The sequence below is a fragment of the Lipotes vexillifer genome, unplaced genomic scaffold (genome assembly GCF_000442215.2).
Source record: "Lipotes vexillifer unplaced genomic scaffold, Lipotes_vexillifer_v1.1 scaffold1008, whole genome shotgun sequence".
Taxonomy (NCBI): Eukaryota; Metazoa; Chordata; class Mammalia; order Artiodactyla; family Lipotidae; genus Lipotes; species Lipotes vexillifer.
In genome coordinates this window covers 3,669,567-3,680,774 of record NW_006772616.1, presented here as the reverse complement: position 1 = coordinate 3,680,774, position 11,208 = coordinate 3,669,567, and the positions used below count along the sequence as shown (strand labels likewise).

Here is an 11,208-nt window from a genome sequence, read left to right as displayed (position 1 = left end):
GGAGGTTGCTTTCTGGGAGAAATTATACACACTGAATGTCCCAGTACCTTTTCTGAGTCACTAACAAGACCCCAAAGTCAGCCCCATAGAGGAGGGGAAATCAGAAGAAAAGAAACAGAGGTGATTAAAAATCAAAAACAAAAACAAAACCTTTCACATTTCCTTCTCTGATGAGTCAGCTGGCACGTGGTCAACAAACAGTTTTGAAGGACCTGAGACATCTCAGGCCATCCTTCACGGCTAGCTTTATGTTCAGAAAAGTCAGTGCGGAATTTCACTGCCTTCCCTGCCCTTCCCTCGCTCACGCTCCCATTTCCCCTTAAGAGATCTAAGGAGAATTTAATCCATATGGTTTTGATTCCCTCACTCATCAAAATGCAGTTTTCCAAGAGGCATTTGATCTCCAAGATATTATGTGACTATCTTTTTGTATTTTATTTTTTCCCCTTAGAAAAAAAGAGCCGATGGTTTGCCAAAAGTAAATGAACTCCAAACCCTTGGGGTCTGAACTGGGTTCAAGCATAAGTTCCAGGGAAGCCAAAGGGGATGTTGCTTCGTCAGAGACCTCAAATATTCTGTTCAGAAGCCAGGTGAATCCAAGCAAAGTGGGGGAGGGCTGTTTTTGCTTTTCTTTCTCCTGTGCTTGTGTGCTGCCCCCTATTCTTTCCTAATAACTGAATAACAGTTGATGTATTAAGTCGTTCCTGAGTGCCAGGCACTGTGCTGAGTGGTTTAGAACGCTCTAATTGAGACTGTCCTTTGAGGGATGTGCTCCCCCCACTTCTTCCCTTCTTTCCTTCCTCCCTTCCTTCATTCTTTCAACCATCAAATATTTTTTGAGCGTTTATTATGTGTCAGGCACTCTTCTAGGGTCTGCAACGCCAAATTACATCCTTACACCGGGGAGCAGACATTCCAGTTTGGGTGCAATTAAGCAAACGAATAAGATGGTTTCAAGCAGAGTCTGTGTGATGAAAAAAATAAAATAGAGGCGGCAGAAGGACTCCTGTTGGACTTGCACGCGTGGTCAGGAAGGACTGAGCGGAGATCGGAGGGACGGCAAGGATGCAGCTGCAAAGATCTGGGAACCCCGGCTGCCCTGCAGAGGGAAGGACAAGGGCAAAGTCAAAGTTACAAAGTGGGAACGCGTTTGCACATCCAGTATCACGTAGAAAGGCCGCACGCCGGAGCGGCGGGCGGACTAGGCGGCTGGCGAACTACGCAGTGGTGCGTGCGTGGTGCGTGGCGCGTGGCCGGGGTGGAACCTGCGTCAGGCGCGGAGGGATTCACGGGCCGCCCTGGAAGCTTCTGGAGTTCGGGAGGGACAGGACGGAAGCGGTCCTGCGTCTGCACTGTTCCTCTACGTGCTGGGTGGAGAAGAGATAGGAGGAGCGAAGACAGGGGAAAGGAGACGAGGAAGCTACGCTAACCAGAGCGTACGGGTCTCCCTCCCTTTCCAAACTCAGGAGCCCAGTGGACCAAACAGCTGTTTGCGATGGCGCACGCTCTGCTGGCTCCACCGCTCATTCAGGGCACCTCAGGAACTGAAGAACTCTGGACACCGAGGATGCTCGTCCCAGTCTACGGAGGCTCAGACCCACAGCAGGTAAGTGGGAGAGAGGCGGTTGGATTCCGGCACGTTTGCGCAGGTGAGCTCGATGGAGACGGCATGTGCGGAACGAAGGGAGGGAGGTACCAACGCACCCGGTTGAGGCTTGAACCCCGCGGGCAGATCAGTGGGTGGTCATCTCTTCGTTTTACAGATGAGCAGACGAGGCCCAGAGCAGTTGAATCAGCCGCCTGAGATCCTCTAGTAAGGGGCAGAGAAGCAAGCCCAGGCCTTTCTGCCTCTCAGATCGGATCTCTCAAGGGCGCTTTCACAACTCAACGGTTTGCCCTTAACCACCGGTTTGCACTCGTGAGGACAAACCGGGCACATTTCCCGGGATCTCACGGTGACTTCTTTGGCGCTTCTGGGGCTACTTTCCCTCCCTGACGGTGTAGCTCCCGCACGAGAATCCATAGACCAGGCACATTCTCTTTATTTCGGGTTTTTTCTATTTTAAAACAAGCAGAATAAGCATACCATTGCTTTTCCCTTTACCTATTTGATTTGATTTTTGACAATTTGCTCATGCCTAGTCTATACTCAGTAGGAGTTTGATAAACACTGCTTTTGGGGTTTTTTTTTTGGTATATGTTAATCCCAAACTCCTAATTTCTCTCCTCCTTCCCTCTCCCCTTTGGTAACCATAAATTTGTTTTCTATGTCTGTGGGTCTGTTTCTGTTTTGTATATAAACTCATTTGTATCAATTTTTTTTTTTTTTTTTTAGATTCCACATAGAAGTGATATCATATGATATCTGTCTTTGTCTGGCTTACTTCACTTAGTATAATAATCTCTAGGTCCATCCATGTTGCTGCAAATGGCACCATTTCATCCTTTACCAAGCACTGTTGATTGACTAAATGCCCAAATGAGTGTTGCACGTTTTATCTGGTGTCAGGAACTGTAGAAAGCTTTCATTTGCTCATTAATTCACCCACCATTTCTGAACACCGTTTCAGATGTTATGCTGCGTGTTAGGCACTCAGAGTGAAGAAAAGCTGATCTCTGCTTTCCAACAGTTTCTAATCTGGTAGGGGTGAGCGTGTGTGAGTGTGTGTGAGTGAGTGTAGAATAGGAGGGACTGGTGTGTAAACCGATCATTTTGATGCACGAAAAATAAGCCCTCGAATGAAGATAATGCATGTACAAAACATTGCAAGTCCCTGGAAGAGGGGAATGGTAGCTCTTGGGGAAGTTGGGGAGTCTTGTTAGCGATGGCTTCAGGGAGAAGGCAAGGTTCCAGCTCAGATCTGAGGGCCAGGGGGAGGAATTCTCCGGGAACTGAGTGGAGAGCTGAAGGTGGTTGTGTTGGGAGGCATGTATTCCACCCTGTGACCCCTTCCCCCAAGTTAGGAAGAAGGCTGGGATGGGGGGACCGTTGGCGGGGAGGTGGGGAGAGGAGGTTACGGACGCATCCCCGAGTCCCGCTGTGGCTTGGACATCTCTAGGACTTCCGCCGCCAGGTTCTGGGCTGAAGAAATTCCCTGGTGCATCTTTCTGGTGATGGTATTGCTCGCTGTGGTGGAGAGGGGTTGCTTTCCCCGCCCCGCATCCTTTCCCTTTTCTTTGATCAGCAGCCCTGATGCTTCTATGAGATCATCCTTGGCCCAGCCTCAGTCCACATGTTGTAGGAGAGGTCAGCCCCACCCTGGCTGATTGGAATACAACATTTCCTTGGCCGTAGTGACCGTAGGATCCATGCCATGCCAGTCAGGGCCAGAGAGACTCAGTTCTACTGTTTTCATCTGAATTACTGAAGAAGTGGAATTTTGCTCTCCTGCTGGATTAGATGCTGGAAGAGGGTGGTCTGAGGAGCTGTTGGTGGCCACTTCGCAGCTCCATGGAGCCAACACCAAGGAGCAGAATCACATGCAGAGAAGGGAGCTAGTTCTTGGTGGCATCCTTTGAGCCCTGAATCAGTCAATGCCCGAAGCCACGGTTACTCTAGGGCATGAGCCAATAGCTTTCCTTTTTAGTTTTAGCCAGTTTGAGCTGGATTTCCTATAACTTGTACCCACAGAATCCCAACTAATACTACGGCCAATAACACTATGATATGTCACGTCTCCAGAAAACCCTTTTCTTTCTTCCCAAGAAACTTTGGTCTTGGGATACAAAGGAGGAATCAAAGAAAGAATTCGGGGCATAATGGCCAGGAATGCAGCTGGGAGGGACAGAACGTGTTTGCCCCTGATTTTAGGTTATCTGTGCTGTTTCCGCTAATGTCAACCACTTTTGTGTCCCTGAATGGAAGGATTTACTGCAGTGGTGTATTTCACTGGAAAGAGTTTTATAATTTCAGTACACATGTTTGTTGGTGGTCCTGTGGACTTTTCGTGGTCTTGTTTTTACAAATCATAAGCAATGGTTTAAATAGTTACTGAATTAGAGACAATTCTGATTTTAAAGGATCCTAGAAGTCACCTGGCTCAACATCATTAAGTCTCTGCTTCCTCAACAGTAAAACAGAGGTAATCAGAGTGTGCATCTCATAGGGGCATGAGCTGTCGTGTCTGTTAAGCTCTGACATAGATGTGCATATACTTTAATAGGAATACTACCTTATTTTAAATAGCTTAAGTAACAAGAGTTCAACATCTCATCCTAGAGAATCCAAGTTGTACATCTTTACAAAATTAGTTGTTTCACATGTGTAAATGGTTTCTCTTTGGGCCTCGGTTTCCTCGTGTGTGTAAGGGAGGTAATAATAGTATTTACCTCATAGGATAGTTATTGAAGATTAAAAGGATAAGGCCCTGGGCCCCTCCAGATTCACTCTTCACCCCCCCTCTATGTCTAGAAGACTGACCTGAATGGGCTGTGGGCACAGGCTCCACTACTCTCCGGTTTCTGGAAGATCCGCCTCGTGGGAACCACGAGTTTGGAGCGGGAGGAGACTGAGGTTCATGTTCACTCCTGGGGGGTCCGCGTGAGCTGGCTGTGAGTCCTGCCGGGCAGCCCTGTCTACAGGATCTGGTAACTGCTCTGTGTGCTCAAGGCTACAGGCCCAGGGGGCTGGGGGAGGGGGTGACAGCCCGCCCTTTACCGCCCTGGTGCTGCACTCTCCCTGTGGTTTCTCTATATCTTGCCCACATCTTTGGAAACGGTCTTTCTAATAAACTCTCCTCAAAGTTCCTAATCTGAGCATGCCATCTGCAGGCCCTGACTGGTTCACTCTGAGGCCAGAGCCAGGACAGAGCCTGGCACACAGCAGATTCTCCTCATAGTGTGCTGCTGCTGTTGTTTTGTCATCTGTGAAGCAAAGAATGAAACATAAGGTGGATGTGTGGTCTGACCATGGATTTCATTGTTTGAGGTCTTCTTAATCAGATGATGTGGTTTTACTCTCATGAGTTAGGAGCGGCCTTGACGAATGACTGGTCCTGCCATCTAAGTGATGCCAGGAAGCAAGGCATATGGACACAACCTCCAAACCCCAGTCATCATGTTGGACTTTCAGTCCTCTGGTATCCTGACCTCCGTTTATTGTAACCCTCACGATTCTCAAGTATAATCCAGGAGGTTTTCTATTTCTGCTAATCTAATTTAAGCAAACCAACTGTGTTTGAAACTTCCGGTAGGGTCTATGTATGTTATGGACTGATGTCCAACAAATTCATATGTTGAAGCCCTAACCCCTGCCTCCCGCCCTGTGTGATACTATTTGGAGGTAAGGCCTTTGGGAAATAATTAGTTTCAGATGAGGTCATGAGGGTGCAGCCCCATGATGAGATTAGTGCCCTTACAAGAAGAAAAGAGACCAGAGCTTTCCCCCTCTTGCTGTCATGTGAAGACACAGTAAGAAAGTGGCTGTAAGCCGGGGAGAGGACCCTTGAGGAATCAAATCGGCCAGCACCTTGATCTTGGACTTCTAGCCTCCAAAACTGTGAGAAATAAATTTCATTTCTGTAAGGTTCCCAATCTTTGGTATTTTGCTGTAGCATCCTGAGCTAAGACAATGTAAATATTTCATATGAATAATGACAGTGTGAACTCTTCTGCCCTGAGAGCTCACTGTGGGCCAGATACTGGGCTAAGCGTTCAGTGTGAATGACCTCATTCAATTTTCACATTAACACTATGGCTACTTGTATTAGGAGTTGCTATCGGTGCCTTAAAATAGACCAGAAATAATAGTGATTTTAAGAAATATTTAATTTTTCTCACACATAAAAGAAGCCTGAACCTTGTTGGCCATGGTCTTAATAGTAGTTCCTTGATCATCAGAATCTCAGGCTCCTTCTGTCTTTCTTAGTTCCAAATTCCATCTTCAAGTTTACCTCATGGCCCAAGATGGCTGCTGTAGCTCCTGCCTTTATATCTACATCCCTGACAGAGAGGAAAAAGAGGAAAGCAAAAGATATTTTTTCAAGTTCCAGCTTGCTTTGTGAGCTTACTTTACCAGAAATCCCACGCAACAACTGCCACTTACATCTCATGGGCCAGAGATTACTCCCATAGCCACACCTAGCTGCAAGGGAGGCTGGCCAAGGTAGTCTTTCAGCTGGGCTCACTGCAGCCTTCAGCCATGCTATCCTCATTTTACTGACAAAGAATGTGAGGCTCTGAGAATCAGGGATCTTGCCTAAGACTTCACTGATGGTAAGACAGAGACAGCACTTGGGTGGAGGTCTGCCCAACTCCAATGCCCATGTTCTTTACCTCTTTACACTAATGACAGAGTTTGTCTAAGAAGCGAGGCAGGAGCCTGCACAGGCTGCTCCCTGTGTGCTCAAATGTCTCCACTGCTTTTGTATGCACACCTGCTGAATGGGTCCAGAGTTTTGAACAATTCTGGTTTGTGTCCAAAACTGACTCACAGAAGGTTTTCCAAAGGGAGCCCTTACATAAATGGAGGACTGTCTTAACTTGTTTGCCCAACTCTCTTTCCTGGTAGACTGTAGGCTTCTTGGGGGCCGGTTCCCCAGCAGTATGCCCAGTGGCCAAGACAGTGCCTCGCCCACTGTAGGGACTCAATAAGCATTTGTTGAATCAATGAAGAAGTGAGTAAGTGAACTAATGAATTCGTGCATAGCTAACAATCTTGAAAGGTAGTGAACTTCTTTTTCCTGGTTGGTATCTCCCACCAGCTGACCAACTGTGTTGAAACAACCCCTGTAAGAGTTAAAAGTCTCCCAGAGAAAACCACCCTTTGTCAACTGTGAGTCCCAGGAGTGTCCATCTGTGAAAATTAGCATGTGTGGCCCCCATGAGACCTTTCTATCTGATAGGTTTCTGGGTATCCTTTTTTTTTCCGATTGGCCTATAAAATGTACTAAGGAATTATGCTAATGCTGGTATCTGTCCAACCACATCCTATTGAGGATTGGATCTATTTTTCAAAGACAAAACTGAGTTTTAATTTAGTGTCCCCATGACATTTTCCCTTTCAAGCACATGAAGGATGCTTCTGCAGAGGAAGAGGTCTTGGGAAATCTTTCACGGATGGCTGCGCTTCACGCCTGGGTGGAGTAACCCTCAGCACGCCAGCTTTCAATTAGAAGTAAATAAATGGAGACAGCTTTGCAGTGTGCCCAGCAGTCTGAAAGATTAACCTGGGACCTTGGGCCTTGATTTCTCCCACTGCGGCTGAGAATTTTCATTTACATTTTTTTGGCGTTTTCTGAGCAGCTGTAACATACAAGGTTTAAACTTGAAGACCTTGTCTCCTTCTCTCTGCCGCCTCTTTCCCCAGCCCCAATCTTTAAGAATGCCATGAGCCCGGAGGCATCTGTGGGGAACCCGGGAGGTGCCCTTTCTCTGCACATGTGGATTCTGAATAGAATTCTCTAGCTGGACCTTTGGTCCTCTTGGGGCCGAGTAATAGTGTCTTTGTCCCCCTCTGTGATCGTAATTCTGTTTGAAGTTAGGGCAGAAGGGGACATGTCTGGCCTCTGCCCACCACATTTGGAAGCATAGGTGGATCGGGAAGGGCTTTGGTTAGGACTGGGGATAGGGTCTGCTCTGGGGTTGGACCCCTTGCTGTGCATTTCCTCGAATTTCGAGACCTGAGGGGAAGGTCATCGCATTATTTTGAGGTTCTTCTGTCTGGAAACTATATCATTTAGTTGTTGCTGCATAATGAGCCACTCTGAAACTTAGTAGCTTAAGGTAACATCGTTGACTTCGCTCATAATTTTGTAAATCAGCAATTTGGGCTGGTCTCAGCTGGGCAGTCCTTATGGCCTGGGCTGGAATTGGCTGATCTCAGATGGGCATGATCGGCTGGTGGCTTGGTTTATGATGTCCGGGGCCACATGGGCTCTCATCATCCAGCAGGCTAGCCTAAACTCGCCTGCCTGGTGGCAGAAGGATTCCGAGAGCAAGCACAGGCCTAGACTCAGAATTGGCATGACGACACTTTCACTCCATTCTTTTGATCAAAGCAAGTCAGCATCCTAGCTCCAATGCTAGGAATGGAGGAGATGGACCCCACCTCTTGATGGGAAGGGCTACAAAGAATTTTGGCCATTTTTGTAATCTACAACAGGGAGTGATTTTCCAGATGTGCTTTTCAAGCCTAGTGCTTTCATGGGAGAGCCTCGGGGGCCACCATCGGGTCAAGGTTCGAGTTTAGGCTGCCCCCTCTCACCTTCAACCAGAGTAACTCACTTTTTAAATTTTAATTTTACTGGAGTATAGTTGATTTACAATGTTGTGTTAATTTCAGGTGTACAACAGAGTGATTCAGTTATACATATACATGCATTCATTCTTTTTTAGATTCTTTTCTCATGTAAGTTATCACAGAATATTGAGTAGCGTTCCCTGTGCTAGATCCTTGTTGGTTACCTGTCTTATATATATAGTCGTCTGTGTATGTTCATCCCAAGCTCCTGATTTATCCCTCCCTGCCACGTTTCCCCCCTTTGGTAACCATAAGTTTGTTTTCAATATCTGTAAGTCTGTTTCTGTTTTATAAATAAGCTCATTTGTATCTTTATTTATTTATTTATTTCTGGCTGCGTTCGGTCTTCGTTGCTGTGTGCAGGCTTTCTCTAGTTGCGGCTAGCGGGGGCTACTCTTCGTTGCGGTGCGCGGTCTTCTCATTGCGGTGGCTTCTCTTGTGGAGCACGGGCTCTAGGCACGCGGGCTCGGTAGTTGTGGCACGCAGGCTCAGTAGTTGTGGCTCACGGGCTCTAGAGCACAGGCTCAGTAGTTGTGGTGCACGGGCTTAGTTGCTCCACGGCACGTGGAATCTTCCCGGACCCGGGATCCAACCCGTGTCCCCTGCTTTGGCAGGCAGATTCTTAACCACTGCACCACCAGGGAAATCTCCATTTGTATCTTCTTTTTTTAAAAATTAGATTCCACATATGAGTGATATCGTATGACAAATATCACAGTGATATTTGTCTTTCTCTGTCTGACTGACTTCACTCAGTATGGTAATCTCTGGGTGCATCCATGTTACTGCAAATGGCATTATTTCATTCTTTTTTATGATGAGTAATATTCCACTGTATATACGTACCACATCTTCTTTATCCATTCCTCTGTCGATAGACCTTTAGGTTGTTTCCTTGTCTTGGCTATTGTAAATAGTGCTGCAATGAACATTGGGGTTTATCTGCAAGATATATTGGACTTCCAAGTAGCTTCCCATTAGAACAAAAATTGTCATTGTTAAAAGATATTTGAATACCATCTTGTTGGAAGTACTTGTCAGGATCTCTGCTGCCTCCTCTGTGACTCACAGAATTGCACTTCCTGCTTTCTGGTGAAAGAGAACTAATGCCAAGAAGGAGGAAGATGCTGACCTTGGCCGTTCACTCATCGTTCTCACCGTGCCCAGTAACCCATGCAGTCTTGTTTTCCTAGTCTGTAAAAAGTAGGTGGAGGACACTCATGCAGTAGTAAAGTCCTGACCCTGAAGCCAGACTTTCAGGGTTCCAGCCCCAGATTCTTTAGCTGGAGGAGCTGGGATTTTCCTCAACCCCCCTGGGGCACGTAACTTCAGTTTCTCAGGGAGAAGACTCTGCCCCCACATTGACACTGAGCAGGTTGCCTGTCAGGTTGGTCCTGCCCAATAGGCTCTGCCCCCGTCGCTCAGCCTGCAGTCTTCCACTCAGCCAGGCCTTGGCAAACAGGCCCCGACTTGCCAGGCCGGACCCTGGACCACGGGCCTGATGGGAAAGTTAGGGCAATATGGCCCCAGACTCACTCTTCAGATACCATGCAGAGGTGGGGTTCACTGGTGGTAGCTCATCATGGGATGGCAAGATTTGGCCAGGAGAGCTCCTTGGACCAGACGTGTGTGTCCTGCAGAACCCAGCAAATCTCTGGCTGATTCAGGGAGTAGGTGGAGGTGGGCTCCGGCTCTGAGCCCACTGTCTGTGTGGAAGTACCCCTCTTCCCTTTAAAATTGTATTTTGGTACCAAAGATAAACTAGGGACCCATGCTGACCTTATTTGAGGGTGGGGGGCTTTGTTTTTCAGAAGGATTTGCCTTAGAATTATTTTACCCACCAAATTTCCTATTATCTTTGGGAGTTGCACATTTTCTTTCTTTTTTTTTTTTGTTATTGGAACGTCTGTCATTTTTTTTTTTTTGGCCACACCTCGTGGCATATGGGATCTTAGTTCCCCGACCAGGGATCAAACCCGTGCCCCCTGCATTGGAAGCGCAAAGTCTTAACCACTGGACCTCCAGGGAAGTCCCCGACTATCATTTTTATTAAACAAGTCATCTGTGTTCATTATGGAAAAATCTGAGAAAGAACAGATAAGTGAAAGTTTTGGTTGTTGTGAAAAATGGCTTGCATTGCTATTAAATTCTCTCCCTCCCTCTCTCTCTCTCTCTCCATAGCTCTCTGTTGAGAGCACAGCCCATGATTTATTGACATAATCTCCTTTTGTCGGGCATTCGGGAGTATTTTTCCAGCACCTGCAGAAATCCCTATGGGATGAAGCTTCAGTCACCTCCAGTGGTCGCTGACGGGTACCTCGCCCTTTATTAACTGCCTGCCCTCGCCCGTCTCACTTCTCCACTTTCCTACCCGTTTCTCTTTTGCCGCCGAAATAAACCACCCGCGCTTGAATCCTCGTCTGGGGCTGCTCCTCGGGGGCCCACACTAATGCAGCGATCACCAGCTTTGGGTTAGAAAGGCCTCCCTTTCCCAGTGATGGACTTGATACCACTTTTCAGGAACGGAGTTTCTTGCCTGATACCGGGTACCCAGAGGTCAGGGCTCTGCTGGCTCACTTAGGCCACTTCGGCTGTGCCTCCTGGGTTTGGCATCTCAGTCTTTGGCCTCCAAGTTTCTCGTCCTTTTGCCACCAGATTTATGTGAGCCTTTTGCCAAGGCCGGCTTGTCAGTGATGGCTAGTCCCTGTTTTTCCTCTTGTCACTTTGTCCCTGAGTTAATCCACTCTCACAATTCAGCTGGCTCCTCTCTGGGCTTTCCTATCAATAAATCTTTACTCAGCCTCAGGCTGGAAGCAGGAGCCCCGGGCCACACTGTGAGGTAGGTGAAGGAATTCTCTTGACCCTGCTTTGAAACCTCAGCTTTTTCTTGTAATCCTCTCTTTAAAGAATTTTTTGTTACCAGACTGTTATCTGAGGTGACATCTCATCCAAGTAGAGAGAGTTAAAAA

General features: G+C 47.3%; 1 pseudogene; it reads left to right on the top strand.

Moving 5' to 3' along the window:
* The first annotated feature begins 1,495 nt into the window (after positions 1-1,495).
* LOC103080179 (60S ribosomal protein L31 pseudogene) overlaps positions 1,496-11,208 on the top strand; it is a 17,915-nt pseudogene continuing 8,202 nt past the window's right edge.